The sequence below is a fragment of the Lontra canadensis genome, unplaced genomic scaffold (genome assembly GCF_010015895.1).
Source record: "Lontra canadensis isolate GAN:19392208 unplaced genomic scaffold, GSC_riverotter_1.0 scaffold1, whole genome shotgun sequence".
In the NCBI taxonomy this organism is placed as follows: Eukaryota; Metazoa; Chordata; class Mammalia; order Carnivora; family Mustelidae; genus Lontra; species Lontra canadensis.
In genome coordinates this window covers 80,214,391-80,229,649 of record NW_022630995.1, presented here as the reverse complement: position 1 = coordinate 80,229,649, position 15,259 = coordinate 80,214,391, and positions in this window count along the sequence as shown.

Genomic DNA, 15,259 nt, shown 5'->3' with positions numbered 1-15,259 from the left:
ATCAAAAGCTTCCATTAAGAAAATGAAAAAAAAAGTCACAGATTGGAATAAAGTGTTCAAAATATCCATATCGGACAAAGAATATTTATCCAGAATATATGAAGAATATAAACCAGTAATATAAGGAGAAGCCAGTTTGGGACACTTCGCAGAAAAAAATATACAAAAGGCCAATAAGTATACAGAAAGTCAACATCACTTATTTTCAAGGAAATGCAAATTAAAGCCACAACAAGATACCACTAACTGACTAAAATTACATAATATACACATTGCTTAAATGGTTAAAACTGAAAAAGATTGATAATATCAAGCAATAATGGGAATGTAGGGTACCTAGAACTTTCATACCATATGGATAGGAATGTAATATATAGTACAGCCACTTTGGAAAACTGAAAATTTCTTACACACACACCTACTCTATGTTTCAGCAGTTTCATTCTTAGATATACACTCAAGAGAAACAAAAGTTTATGGCAGTTTTATTCATGGCACAAAACTATAAACAACCAAGTTTCTATCCACAGGAGAATGGATAGACAAACTGCAATATAGTCAGACAGTGGAATACTACTTATGAAAACAAATGGACTACTGGTACATGCCATAACCTACATGAGTCTCGAAAACATCACGTTGAGCAAAATGAACCAGATACAACATTCTGTGTAATTATTTATATGAAGGCCAATAATAGGCCAAACTAGGCTGCAGTGATACATCTCAGAACAGTGATTGCTCTGGTTGAGGGCAGGGGATTCAAACTAGCTGGAAAAAGGGACGAGGGAATTTGGGGCGGTGGGTAGTTGAAATATTTTGTATCTTGATCTGGCTGACCGTTACATAGCTGTATACATTTGTGAACCTTCCCCAAGCTATATATTTAAGATTTGTGTAATTACACCTTAATAAAATATTGTTATAAAATAAGCTTTAAATTAAATGGAGTTAATTTCTGTATATTGTTCCATTGAACAATCATTAGTGCTAGCTAAATGTGGCTTATTAACTAATTTTTTTCATTTATTAAGCATGTTTTCTCTCTGAAAAGAGAGCTGATATAAGGTAAATACTGACTTACAAAACGCCGTTAAGTGTCTTCATAACTACATATCATGGTATCAGTATTAGGCATCCTAGATAAATTCAGAAAATAATTTAAAAATTGACAATAGCAACTAACTCATATGGCAATAAAATGCTGGTTTTGGATAGGAAAGTCATATTTAAAATAATCTACAGTGACTTACTAGTAAAATACCTGAAGATATTTTATAAACATATATAAAACTATCCACAAAAAGAGATATTTAGTGTGTCCTAAGTTGAAAAGTGAATCAATCATTCTGAATCACAGGTTCAGATATAAAGCAAATTGTTTATAATATGGGAAAAGTAAAGCACAAATATTTTAGATATAACCATAAAAATACTGAATTTGAATGTTGTGGTTTGTAAACTTTCTAAAACCCAGTAGAGATTCTCTTTTTATCTGTTTTGGTGTCTTTAGAACCTCTCAAGTTTTTCTCATCTAGATAAGAAATATTTTCCTTCTTCCAATACCAAGGAAGCAAAAGCACCTTATATAACCATTTTCTTCTGAAAGGAGCATGCAGTTCAACCACAGAGTTTTGGAAAATTTGTCCATTATTACCATATAAACAGTGTACCCTATAGAAAATTAGTATTTGGGAGTGGTGTTTGTAATCACTATTTCAAATTTGCTTTTCAACTTCAGGACCATGAAAGAATAATCATTCCTTTGTTCAATATATGTATAAATGCATTTCCTTGCTGTGTTCTGAATTGTTCACTACAGTATCATGCAGATCCTCTCTTCTCACCACCTAAATAGATGACACAGTGCATGCATTTATTTAGGTGTTTTCTCATGCCTCTTCAGAGCTCCAGTAGAGTGTAAGTCACAGTCCAGGGGGAAATACAGTGGTCCCCCCACCCCTTATCTGCAGTTTTGCTTTCAGAGGTTTCAGTTATCTGTTGTCAACTGTGGTCCAGAAATATTAAATGGAAAATTCCAGGAAGAAACAATTCATTAGTTTTAAATTACACACCATTTTGAGTATCCTGATAAAATCTTGCACTGTCCTGCCTAGGAAGTTCACATTGCAGCACTTCCCAAAAGGTGGTGGAAATAATTAGTACACGTGGTGAGCAGTATTGTGCACACATAAGGGGAGCACATGTGTTTCTAGGAAAGTCCGTATCTGTGGCTAGAAAGGGAAAAAGTTTATGACATGGGATGTTAAACTTGGTGCTTGACATCTTGACAAGGACACCTGAAATTTGTCTTAATATGCTGCCAAGGTAATTCTTGAAATTGGATAAAATGGTGGCTTATATACGTACATGAAGCAGAAATGCTAAAATTGCCTTGGTGGAGTATTGACGAAAGGTCAAAGGCTTGGAGAGCTGATAATGTTATGACATTAGACTATAAGTGTATAATGTTATATGAGACAAGAGAACCTACCATCTGACTGTGTTTATCTCAAGGAGAATAGAAATAAGGGAGACCATAGAGGAGAACACCATCATTCTTCAGAAACTCAGTTGTGACCTGGGTAACTATAGGTAGTCTCTGTAGCCCAGGACTGAGTAGGCAGTGTTGTCATAGAACTGGGAAGTCTAGTGTTGATGGGTATGATAAATTTCCAGAATATCAGATTCCTGTAGAGACACTAATTAACAGAAGCCATGTGAATGTAATTACTGTAATGAGCAGCGAGGCTGGAGTGGCCGTCAGAGTGCATTAACGTCATATATCCATGACTTTACCTAATAGTCCAGGGTGTACCTAAGAATGATATGGGTAGCTAGCCACCTTGACTTATAAACCAGAAAAAAAAATTGAGAGCTGTTGAGCAGTAGGCTATTTTCAGCTCTTAGACCATTTTGGTTTGTCACCCTTTTCATAGATCTAATCCAGTTTTCAAACCCAGAGCCTGTTGACTGAAAGAGAAGCTGGGTCCCTTAATAACTAGAAATGTTACCCTAAGAATAAGTGATAAATACTCCCCTAACTCACACCCAAAATAACTCTAGCCTTAAGAAAGGTAACTACTAAGATGTTTGGGATTGCTGAATACAGTAAATTTAGTGACTGAGTTGATGCTGATGATAAGGGACCTGAATTGCTATTATGGCCCTCTGTTTGAATGGGACACATGGAAACCAAGTGATCAAAGGAATCTTGGCTACGAACATCTCGTAGTAAGTCTAATAGGTCCACTCCCTTCCCCGAGATCATTCCCAGGAGCAAGAGAGGATATTGCAGTAGTTTTGGCCATGGTGCAATTGACACTGTCACCCAGTAGATCTGATAATGCTAGTTTCTGTGGTGAGTAAGGATATGGGATAGAGTCTCTGGAAAGTCCCAATAGGAGAGAGATAGTACAGACTCTTTAGGTTTCTGGAGCAAGGCCATGCCTTCTTAGCTAAGAATAATCTCAAATATTTGAATATTTGAAAAGAAGTTTCTGCCATGTCCCTGGCTTCTAGTAAAGGATGAATACCTGACCATGAAACATACAAGTGACTATGACCAGAAATATCTATTATGAGGTAGGTATTATCAAATCTACTAAGTCATAAGGTCAAGAGGGCACCACAACAGTCTGTCATATGATGGAGGTACTACTTTCAAGATCCAGTCTGATAAGGTCCAGAGGGCACAAAATAAATCGCATGAATAGATGTCCCAGAACCCTGTCACCTACTATTGCATGGATGTCTTCCCCTCAACTTACACTCATGGCTTCATGGGAAGATTTCCACAACTAAATAACAGGAGAGGGAAAAAGATAAACCTACTGTGTTATTTTGATATGTTGGTACTAGCTGAAAGTGAAGTGTTTCCATACTACAGATCCATTCAGGGAAGGCCCCAGATGACAGTGATGAAGGGAGAGCCTTCTAGTGAGCAGTCATGGGAGCAGTCTACTTTGTCATTTACTTGTGTTGTGGAGAAATGTCCTTAAGTACATATATTTAAGGACCCCTGCAAATGGTTTGGCTAGTTGTTGAGGATAAGATTTGAAGTTGGGAGGCAAGGAAGTTTGGGAAAGAGGTATGTGGATGGATTTAAGGTAACGGGCACAAGGCATGAGGATCTTTATGTTTCACATTAATTCCTGCCAGAGCAGAGACACTATGGAGGAAGCCCTGAACAACCAGGTAGACACAGTGATTTATCCAGTGGATATCACCTAGGCTCTGTCCTCAGCTACTCTAGAGTTTACATAATGCATTCATGAGTAGAAGGACCACATTGATAGGGATGGGGGCTATGTATGGGTACAATAGGATGTATTCCTTATCACTATGTTGAACTAGTGACTTATTCTTTAATTCCCCAAATCTCAGCAGCCCAGACTAATACCAAGACCCTAACACAGTACCATTTCTTGAGGAGACTTGCCAGCCACTTGATAGTAAGTTGAGTATATGGGACTCCCATTTGAGAAAAAATAGATCATTTATGCTGTGATCAGCATCTACTGTAAACTTGGATTTGCTTTCTATGCCTACCACATCTACCACAGCTTCCAGAACCACCATTCGGAAAGTTTACAGGATGCCTGATTTCCTGACATGGGATCCTGTATCATATCACCGAGACCAGGGAACCAATTTTATGATAGAGGAGATATGAAAATAGGAATGTTCCTATAGTAGCTATGGGTCTTACCATATACTGCATTACCTGAAAGCAGCCAAACTAATAGAACGATGAAATGGCTTAGAACATGTTAACTAAGTATAAGCTTCCTGTAAGGTTGGACTGCTTTTCCCTAGGATATAGTATTTACCCTGAACAAATGATCCAAAAAAACTGAAGTTAGAAATTGGCAACTACTATCACCATGATGCAACTATGGGCCCTTCTGGATTGAAGGTAAAGTAGGAAGGCTTCCACAGTAGGACCCAGTAAGTGTTCCAGTGAACCTGAACCTATGAAAACTATCTAGTCATGGTTTCTTGTGGCAGGAGTTCATCAGGCAAATAAATGCATAATATCTTAAGGGGCTATAACCCTGGCTATCATGAAGAGTTGGAATTACAGCTTTAATGGAGACAGGATGAAGTACATCTTTCTTAGGCAATCCATTGGAGCATTTCTTGCTTCAATGTCAGATAATAACCTGAAATGGGCAACTGTAGCAGCAGCAGCCTGACAGGGTAAAGCAACTAAGGACACTGATCTTTGAGGATGAAAGTCTAGATCATTTATGATTCAAACAGGCTGGACTTGCTGAAGAATCTGGCCTAGTATGAGGGAAAAGTAGAATTTGTGGTAGAGGAACGAGATAATATCAATTATAGATGTGAATTCAGTTGAAGCAGTGGATACTGTAGCTTGTTCCACTAAATAATTTGCACTGTGTCTTAATCATGGCTAGCTGCTACCTTGAAGACTATGTGGTAGATTGGTCTCAATATGGAACATGTGTGGCTCCGAATGCTGCAAGGAGTGGACTGTGTTGGGTAGTTTTTGTGTTTCAACTCCCATCTTTTCAGGCCATCTTTTTAAAGCTCCCACCCATTGCACTCTTTCATAGAAACTTACCTCTGTTATACTGCATATCTCTTGTTTTCTACCTTTGTTCTTTTCTGACACTTCAGTTACATGTGACACTTGTGGAAATCTGCTCAGCTATTCTGATATATGTGCAGATATGCAAGTTCAGGGAGTTAACATTCTTGTGAAATGGGGGATAGGAGTTGGTGGATAAATACTCCTGTTTTCTATCCTCTGGGTAGATGATTCTGAGGTGCATTCCATGCAGTTTCTCAAGGGTCTTCAGTGCCTAAGCTTCAGTTGCCTACAGTATTGATCACCTCAAAAACATCACCTTATATTGGTTTATCCAATTTAATTTTTCCAAGATCCCTCTTCTGATTCTTTAGCATTGCATTCCAAATTTAATGACTGACACATAGCCCTTTTTTTCAGTCTGCTTTTTAGGGGAACCCAGGCTCAAGTACATTGCATTGTAATTATTTATCCATATGTCTGTTAATTTGGAAGGGCCTATGTCTATGCACACAGAGCCCAGTGTGCAGTGGGCATTCAGTGAGAGTTTATTGAGTTTAATAATTTTAAAAGACATTTCAAAATTTCATGTATAGGGAAAATCTTGGAGTATTTTCCTTTTTGATACTGGTTTTAATGAGGGAAGGAAAGGAGATGGAAACACATCCATACATTAACCTTTTTTCCCTCCTAGCTCTTCATCTTTGTCTTACCTTCTTATTCTCATTGAAACATAGACTGGAGATGCAGGGATGGTTAGTTTTGACTGGGAAAATGAGCCCATATTTAGGAAATTGAAGAGTTCTTATTTTTCCCTAGATCACAACTCTGACTTGCAACAAAGATTTTTTTCCTGTCACAGGCCACCTTTGTGTCCTACATGTAATAGACAGTAGACAAAAAAAGAAAGGAACCATGTCTTACTAATTTATTCTAGCTTCAGCTATGCTTACACTAAAATATTATTTGTATAGTACATAGCCAATAAGCATTGATTTCTAAGTAGAATTTCTTTCAGAATTTCTGTAACCACTTCTGCTGCTTCTTCTGGTCTCTAAACATGAGGGGCCTCCCACTTCCTTCTGTCTGTCCCAAGTTTCTGTCCCTCCCAGTCCTCTTTACCCAACTCCACTTGTCCTTTAGTCATCGTCACAATCAACGGTTTTACTCTGTGAGTGCTGATTTTACTAGGTATTGACTCAGTGACTTAATTAGGTTAATTTATACTTAATGGATTTTTGGACTTAAGTCCCAGAGGTAGCATTTACATTTTAAGATGAGTGTATCCACATAATGAATCTTCTAATTGAAGATTTATATGGGCAGCATATTTGTTGTTAAGTCATCATTCCTGGGCACTATCTGATCATTTCTTACCCTAATTTTGTTCTTATAGAGCAAATTTTTATATTGACAATCAGAAGCACTTTATAACCAACTATCATTTTTCATATAAGGAATAGTAAAAAGAGTTATCACCAGAGCTAAGAGTATACATGTGTGAGGAATATAGGAAACAAGAAATTATTAATCTATGAAAAGTGAGAGGTATCTGTACAAATCCCATCTTATGTGGTACACTCACAGAGAAGATGAATGTTCAAGCCACTTCTTATTAATAAGCTACTTGCCAGGAGAAACACATTTTTCCATAGGCCCCTGTAGCATATTACTTATTGCAGCAGTGTCACACCTGAAAATTTGTCATTGCAACAGGTATATTTGGGTAGTGGGCTAGTGGCTAATGTGAAGGCAGATCTCTTAGGATTTGTCATGATTAGGGAATGAATCATAATGTAGGAGAACATTAGAGAGGCAGAAAACCAAGGCTGCTTCTGTACTAAATGCTTTTACTAACGTGGTTTTTGTCAAAGATCAAAAGACAAACTTTAGAAGATCTGAAAACTTTGGCAACCGAATCACACCCTTGAGGAACTTGCAATAACTATAATTGCCTCTTATCTACATACCAGAAACAGAAGTCATTTATAGTAATTTATTCTAAGTAATCTTGTAGACTACTTGTGTAGAAAACCTAAAGATAGTGAATGTCTGCTTTCCTGTCCTTAATATTTTACTGTTTGCAATGGTGACAGTGTATCTTTTTCTCCTGAAAGGATCATCTGCTTTCAAAAATAAGTAATTTATATCAATGACTTTTCAAACTGCAGGCTGAAAACCTGTTAGGAAGGGATTGTGGAATCTGTATAGTGGGTTGTAACACACAGATAATTAAATAGAACTGAAATATCAGACTGCCTCATATTTATTATATGTATACATTGTTTCAAGAGTTTTGTTCTTATGTGGATCTAGTCACAAATGTTCAAGATCCATCAATTTAGAGTGTTTACAGAAACCAGTTCTAAACACTGGTTTTTCACAGTATTATCTTTTGGGTTACTAGACAATATCCAAAATATTTTCAATGATTAATGACTGGAGAAGATTTAGAGGGGAACCTCACATTTAAACATGTCTCCAGTGCAGCTTAAAAACTAAGGAAAGAAAGATGGCTTTCTAGTTTACTCTTCAATTTGATTTTATTTATAACTTGGGAAAAAACCAGATATATGGATGGATGGATGGATGGATAGATAAATAGTAGATAGATAGAACTTGCATATATAGAGCCTCAAATTGTAAATTTATTCATTGGAAGTGGTTCATTTTCACAATATATAGCTCCATATATAATCTATAAATTAAGAAGCTTTGGTTTACAAGTAAAAGTAAGTTTAGCTCAAACCAGCTTAAACAGTAAAAGGTATGACAGACTCGCTTTTTGCAGTTTGAGGTAGAGGTTGATAATCACACTGTGTCCTCGGGTTTCTACCCTCATTTATATTGGTGTTTTCTTGCTCTGTCATCTTCTAGGCCATCTTCATCTAAAGACAGCTTATTTTTGCATATGAAATGACTGTGAGTGTCCCAGGTCTTAAAATGACAAACCACATTTTAAGATAATTTAAAATGACAAGTCCAGTGCAAGAGAAAATACTCTGGTTTTTGCCACTATTCTACATAGTTTCCTCATATTTTACAAATTCTGAAGCCTGGGGGTATCTGGCCAGCTCAGTTGGTTAAGCATCTGCTTTGGCTCAGGTCCTGATCCCAGGGTCCTGGGTTTGAGACCCATACCCGGCTCCCTGCTCAGTGAAGAGCCTTCTTCTCCCTCCCACTTGTGCTCTCTTTGCTCTCTCTTGCTAGGTCTCTCAAATAAATAAAATCTAAAAAAAAGAAAAAAATTCTGCACTGTGGATTTTGATAATTGTATTCCCATGCTTTTATCTGCTTCCTATATTTTCTGTGAATTACATCTAAAAGCTTGGTTACATTCAGGTTAAATTTTTGGTAAGAGTATTTCATAGATGGTGTTGTATTCTTCTGTCAGGAGATGCATAATGACTGGTTGTCTCCATTTTGTGATATTAGGAGCCATTGATGACCATCAACTAAATTCATAAATTCATTAGGGCTTGTAAAATTTTGATAATTCCATCTTTCGTTATTACATATTTCTTAGCTGAAATATTTTTATTAAGAATGGTCTCAATTCAACTATTTGGATACCAAGAAACACTGTTTCTACAGTATAAATGCTTGATTCTTTTTATTTAGCAGTTTTATGAATAATTGGTGCTATAGCAATCTCCAACAATGACCAATGAGATTTCTAAAATTATCTCTCAGACTTCCAGGGAAGATGGTGGAGTAGGATAATCCTGGGCTCACCTGTCCACAGATACAACTACATAACACCCACTCCAGTGTAAATAAACCAGAAATCAATCTGAAGACTGGCAGAACAGACTCATCACAGCTAGATGTGGAGAGGAGGCCACATCAAAGATGGTAGGAAGGGCAGGGATACCATTGGGAGCCAAACAGACCTGTAGGACTGTCCACAGGAGGGAGGGATGCCATGGGTGCAGAGAGGAGAGGAGAAAACCCCACTACCTTCACCCCAGGCATGGGGACCAGCACTGAGAAGATTGGCTTTGAAAACCAGAGAGGTCTGGCTTCATGAGTTTTTGCAGTCAATGGGGCTTCACACTTGCATTTTTAAAAAATCAGCAGGTTCCTCTCTGGGAGAGCTGGAAGGCAATAAGAAACAGTCTCCTCTTTTTTTTTTTTTTTTTTAAGATTTTATTTATTTGAAAGAGAATGAGCTCCAGTGAGGATGGTGAGGAGGCAAAGGGAGAGGGAGAAGCTGAGTCCCCACCCTTAAAGAGACAACACAACAAACAGCCCCACTGAGATACAGAAAAAAAAAAAAGACCCAGCAGTTTGAAAAATACCTGGGAATATGGGAAGATTTATTTAATATCTCAGAGCATGTGTCAGAAGGGCAGAGAACCTTGGGAGACTTCTCCAAGAGCAAAGGAGCTGGAGTGTGCCTTTTCTCTCCCCGACCCCCAACCCCCACATGGACAACTGCAGGAATTAGTGCACTGAAAACACCCTCCACCTACCTTGATAATAGCACATCCTGTTCTAGGTGTTTCTTCAGATCCACTCCCTCCAAACCAACCAGCCTTGGCACAAGTTGTCCCAGGTACCTGCGCATAACCCACCCACAGAAGACCTATGCAAACCTTGTTGTCACTGAGTGCCTCAACCTCTCGTTCTCCTGCAGACACACCCTCCAACATGCCTTCAGCAAGAGCCCATCCAAAGTGGTGTCAGGAGACTGGCAGTGTGCAAGCAGCCCCAACAGGGGCCAGCGCCACCCCAAAGTGACTCCTGCCCCAGGAAGAGGTGATGATAACCTCACACACCAGTCTGACTATGGCTTCAGCAGTGGGTTGAGGGCAGATGTGTTGTCTGACTGTAGGCCCTGCCCACCAATGAGAACTTCCCAGAGGACAACACAGGAAGGGTACCCTGCAGTTTGGTGCTGCTGCAGTTCTGGAAAATACCTGGTCTGACAACTCAAGCCAAAGGCAGCCCCAGACTGGCCCACTAACAGCACAGGGTCCGAACACTGCCCATAACAGGAGAGAGAGCCATTGCAGACAAGTGGACTGAAGGCAAACATGGCTTAGTCATAATAGCAAGGTGCATGCAACACACATAGGAGACATCCCTGAAGTGCCAGGTTTTGATGATGGTTTTGATGTATCCCCTGACACTGTACTGCAGAGCACTACAGGACCTCTTCTTCATAAGGCTACTTCTTTCAAGAGCAGGAGACATAGCTGACCTTCCTAACACATAGAAACAGACACAATTAGATAAAATGAGGAGACAAAGGAATGTCCAAAATGAAAGAATAAGACAAAATCACAGCAAGATAGCTAAGCAAAACAGAGATAAGCATTATGCCTGATAGAGAATCCAAAGTAATCATCATAAAGATACTCACTGGACTTGAGAGAAGAGTGGAGGATCTCAGAGAGACCCTTAACAAAGAGATGGAAAATATACATTATAATAAAACAATCAGAAAAGAAGGACTCAATAACTGAAATTAAAAATACACAGGAGGGAATAAACAATAGCCTAAAGGAAACAAAAGAACAACTCAGTGACCTGGAGGACAGAGTAGATAGAAGACAATCAAGCTGAACAGGAAAGAGGAGAAAAATAGTAAAAAATGGAAATAGATTAAGGGAACTCATCAATACATCAAGCATAATAACATTTCCATTATAGGGATGTCAGAGGGGCAGAGAGAAAAAAGGGGGGAGAAAATTTATTTGAAAAAAAAAAATAGCAAGTTTCCCAAATCTAGGGAAGGAAACAGAGGCACAAAGAGCCCCCAACAAAATCAGCCAAAGGAGGTCTGCACCAAGACACATAGCAATTAAAGTCACAAAATGTATTGGAGAATTTTTAATTAATTAATTATTAAATTAATGAAAATAAGAGAATTTTTAAAACAACAAGAGAAAGACAGTTACGTACAAGAGAAACCCCATAAGGCTGTCAACTGATTTTTCAGCAGACATTTAGCAGGTCAGAAAGGAGTGGCATGATATATTTGAAGTGCTGAAAGAAAAAACATGGAACCAAGAATACTTTATCCAGCAAGGCTATCATTCAGAAGAGAAGGGAGATAAAGAATTTCCCAGACAAACATAAATTAAAGGAGTTTATCACCACTAGCCAGCCTTAAAAGAAATGTTATAGAGGACTCTGTAAGTAGAAAGGAAAAATCATAAGCAAGAGTAAGAAAAGTAGGAAGCTCAAAAGCAGTTAAATTAAGTGTATCTATAAAAATCAGTTAAGGGATTCACAAAATAAAAGGACATAAAGTATGACTACATATACCTAAAACATTGGGAGGAGAGGAGTAAGAATTTGGTGCTTTTAGCATGGGTTCAAACTTTACCAACCATCAATTTAATATAGACTGGTATATGCACAAGATGTTGTATGTAAACCTAATGGTAACCACAAATCAAAAACCTATAATAAATATGCAAAAAATAAAGAGAAAAGAATGCAATTTATTCAGTAAATAAAGCCAGCAAACTGTGAGAGAAGAGAGCAAGAGAAGAGAGGAAAAAAAGAACTACAAAAACAACCATAAAACAACAATATGGCATTATTTACCTATCAATAATTACTTTGAGTGTAAATGGACTAAATGGTTTAAATAAAAGACATAAGTTGACTGAATAGATTAAAAAGTAGACCCATCTATATACTGTCTGCAAGAGACTTATTTCAAAGCTGAAGACACATGCAGATTGAAAATAAACGGATGAAAAAACATTTATCATGCAAATGGAAGTGAAAGGAAAACCAGGGTAGCGATATGTATATTGTGTAAAATAGACTTTAAGGGGCACTTGGAAGGGTCAGTCACTAATTGACTGCCTTCTGCTTAGGTCATGTTCCCAGGGTCCTGGGATAGAGCCCTGCATCAGGCTCCATGCTCAGCAGGAAGCCTGCTTCTCCCTCTCTCACTTTCCCTGCTTGTGTTCCCTCTCTCACTGTCTCTCTGTCAAGTAAATAAATAACATCTTTAAAAAATATATAGACTTTAGGATTTTGAAGGGGCAGGGGGTGGGAAGGTAGGTGAGCCTGGTGGTGGGTATTATGGAGGGCATGTATTGCATGGAGCACTGAGTGTGGTGCATAAACAATGAATTCTGGTACACTGAAAAGAAATTTAAAAAATTAAAAATTAAAAAAACATATATATAGACTTTAAAACAAAGACTGTAACAAGAGACAAAGAAGGACACTATATAATCATAAGTGGAACAAACACTGTATAATAATAAAGGAGACAATCCAACAAGAAGATGTAACAATTGTAAATACTTATTCATCCAGCAGGGGAGCACACAAATACATAAAGGTGCTAATAAGAACCATAAAGAAGATAATTGAGAGTAATACAATAATAGTAGGGAACTTTAACACCCTGTTTACTTCAATGGCTAGATCATCCAAACAGAAAATCGACAAGGAAAGAGTGGCTTTGAATGACACACTGGACCAGAAGGACCTAGCAGAATAGTCAGAATATTTGATTGAAAACAATAGAATACACATTCTTTTCAAGTATGCATGGAACGTTCTCCAGGAGAGGTCACATATTAGGCCACAAAACAAGTTTCAACAAATTCAAGAAGATCAAGATCATAGCATGCATCTGTTGCATTTCTATACACTAATAATGAATAATGAAGTAGCACAAAGAGAAATTAAGAAAACAGTGTCATTTACAATTGTACCACAAATAATAAAATAAATAGGAATAAACTTAATCAAGGAGGTGAAAGACTTGTATTGATGGAAGAAATTGAAGATACCACAAACAAATGAAAAGATACTCCACGCTCATGGATTAGGAGAACAAATAATGGTAAAATATCCATACTGCCCAAAGCAATCTATAGATTTAATGCAATTCTTATCAAAATACGAACATTTTTCAGAGAATTAGAAAAAATAATTCTTAAATTTGTGTGTAACCATATATTAGCCAAAGCAATCTTGAGAAAGAAAAACAAAGTTTAGGGTATCACAATCCTAGATTTCAAACTGTACTACAAAGCTATAGGAATCAAAACAATATGGTACTGGCACCAAAAACAAAACAAAACAAAACCAGGAAACAAACAAGCAAACAACAACAACAACAAAAAAAACAAGTAACACAGAGATCAGTAGAGCAGAAGAGAGCCCAGAATTAAATCCACACTTTATATAGTCAATGAATCTACAACCAAGAAAGCAAGAATATGCGATGGGTAAAAGTCTCTTCAACAAATAGTGTTGGCTACTTGCCAAAGAATGAAACTGGATCCACTTTCTTACACCGTGCACAAAAATAAATTCAAAATGGATCAAGGACCTAAACATGAGACCTGAAATCATAAAAATCTCAGAAGAGAGCACAGGTAGTAATTTCTCTGACATCGGCCATAACAACATTTTTCTAGAAATGTCCACTGAGGCAAGTGAAACAAAAGCAAAAATAAACAATTGGGGCTATATTAAAATAAAAAGCTTCTGCATAGTAGATCAAACAAGAAATCTAAAAGATAACCCATGGAATGAGACAAGATACTTGCAAATGACTTATCTAATAATCTCCAAAATATGTAAAGAACTCAACACCAAGAAAACCAAATAATCCAATTAAAAATGGGCCAATGACATGAACAGATATTTCTCCAAAGAAGACATTACAGATGGCTTAAAGATACCTGAAACGATGATCTGCATCACTCATCATCAGGGAAATGCAAATCAAAACAACAATGAGATATCACTGTATATCTGTCAGAATGACTAAAAGAAACAAGTGTTGTTGAGGACATGGAGCAAAAGGAACCTTGTGCACTGTTGGTGGTAATGGAAACTAGGTGCACCACTGTGGAAAATAGCATAGAGTTTCCTCAAAAAATTAAAAATAGAATTACCATTATGATCCAGTGATTCCACTATTAGGTATTTACCAAAAATATATGCAAACACTAATTCAAAAAGATATATTCATCCCTATGTTTATTGTAGCATTATTTATAATAGTCAATTTATGGAAGCAGCCCAAGTGTCCATCCATAGATGAATAGATAAAGAAGATGTTATATATATATCATATTACTAAGCCCACGAAAAAGAATGAAATCTTGCCATTTTTAACAGCATGGATAGATCTAGAGAGTATTATGCTAAGTGACATAAGTCAGTTGGAGAAAGACAAATACCGTATGATTTCACTCATGTGGAATTTTTTTTTCATATATGGAATTTAAGAAACAAAACAAATGAACAAATTAAAAAAGAGACAAACCAAAAAACAGACTCTTAACTATGGTGAACAAACTTGATTACCAGAGGGGAGGTGGTGGGGGAGTGAAATGGGTAAAAGGGATTAAGAGTATGTTTATCTTGAGAAGCCCTGAATAATGCATAGAATTGTTGAAACACTGTATTGTACACCTGAAACTAATATAACACTGTATGTTAATTATACTGAAATTTAAAAAAATAACTGAACTCACGGATTTAAAAATAGTGTATCTATCCATTGCAAATTTCTCATTAATGGTCAGTGTTTTCCATCTTGGCTTTTAAATCTTATGACAATACTTTAATTAGTGGTCTTTAATAGCTTATTTGCTTTCTGGTATGGCAAGATGCTCCAGGTTTATCTTGCACATTGCCTGACATAGACATAGAGCTAGCCATATCCAGTAAGTCTTGGCTTCTCTTAGTGGCAAATGATATTCG